Below are 1,692 nucleotides of genomic sequence, written 5' to 3' on the forward strand. Positions count from 1 at the left end.
TGTTTTAAAGTTTATTTTCACGTCCAAAAATCAAAAATTTCCCACGTTTTTTTTTTATTATCTATGACATATACCTCTCATCTTTACAATTTTTTAATTATTGATTCCTTTTCTGTGTCATTTATTTTTTTGTGTGTGTATGTTTTTGTGTATGCATCTTTCATTTTGTACTTTTTTTCATTATTTCGTTATTTAAAATTTAAATCTACCATTTGCATCTACTTGAAGGGAATATCAAAAACCGGGAATGTAGGTGATGTAATGTAATGGAATTTAACATAATCTATTTTCGTGAGGATGTTATTCGTTTTCAGTCCAAAAAACTCAAACTTTCTTCCATCAATGACTTTTGTTCTTGAATTTATTTGCAGAATTCACCTCCCCATGTTTTTAAAAGTTATTATATGAAATTTGATTTTATTCCTCTCATTAATTTTAGTTACAGATGCCTTTAATCAGTGAAATTATCTTGTTGCTCCCACTTTAACTTGATACCGTTTATGGATTGGTACACTACCTGTCACTTGTGATATTCAGGATGAAAGAATTGTTCAAAACGCTATACTAGAGAAGATCAATGGACTTGGAACTACTTAAATTTTAATATGATAACATTTATAAGGCGGTATACCGATGATAATGATGTCGTGTCCGCGTTATCCCGGAAAGGGGGTGCAGTAGCTTCTGAGGGTAAAGACCCCTGACCACCCGAGGGCAGAACTCTGACTTCTAGCTCATACGAAGATGAAACTCACACATTTGCTTGCACAACCCCTTTTTAAAGGGGGCACATTCACACACTTCGCAGATAGAACACCGATTAAGAACAACCATGCCCGAACCAGGATTCGAACCCGGGAATTCCAGATCACGGGGAAGATGCGCTACCCCTATGCACGGACGCCGGCAAGGCAGTATACGGTTTGTTAATTAAGAATTGCAACATGATTGATGGAAAAGCTATTTAAAATGTTCTACGGGGAAACCGTAGGATCTATTGCTAACAAATTTGGCACGTGACTACAACTTACTGGATAGATGTTAAAAAAAAATTATCAAAATTTGGATTAGATTTTTAATTAAAAATTAATCAAAATGTTAGCATTTTCAAAATTTCGAAAACATTAATTTTAGAGAATATCAATGCATAAAAAAAAACAATTTTACATAATTTCTTTACATTATGTTTTAAAGTTCAAAACATTAGTTTTCCTGCGATGAATTTTTATTTCTGCATACTTTTTTCCTCTAATTTTAATAAATATTTATTTTTAATAACAATATCTTTACAATAATTTTACAATAAAACATTTTACTGCTTTGTTACTTGTATTTATATACGTGCTTTTTGCCACGATATTAAATTCAAAATTCAACTCTTTTATGTGAATGCATGCATGCGTGTGACCGTATAATTATTATAAAGAATTAAAAAAAGTACATGAATGAAGCCTAAAACGATACTGTTCTTATATTTTGAACGTTAATCGAAGCTGTCAATAGAAGAGATCTGGAGTCACTCTTTTTAATTCCTAGTCAATGTAACAAATGTGTGAAATATTTTAAAACAGATTTCGTAGAGTTAACTATACATTGCTCAATAATTCTTACTTAAATCATTACCAGTTTTTTATTCTCCTTTCCAACAAATTTTGAATGTTTAAAAATTCCTTCATGAAAATACTGTTGTTT

Source organism: Argiope bruennichi, chromosome 8, assembly GCF_947563725.1.
Source record: "Argiope bruennichi chromosome 8, qqArgBrue1.1, whole genome shotgun sequence".
In the NCBI taxonomy this organism is placed as follows: domain Eukaryota; kingdom Metazoa; phylum Arthropoda; class Arachnida; order Araneae; family Araneidae; genus Argiope; species Argiope bruennichi.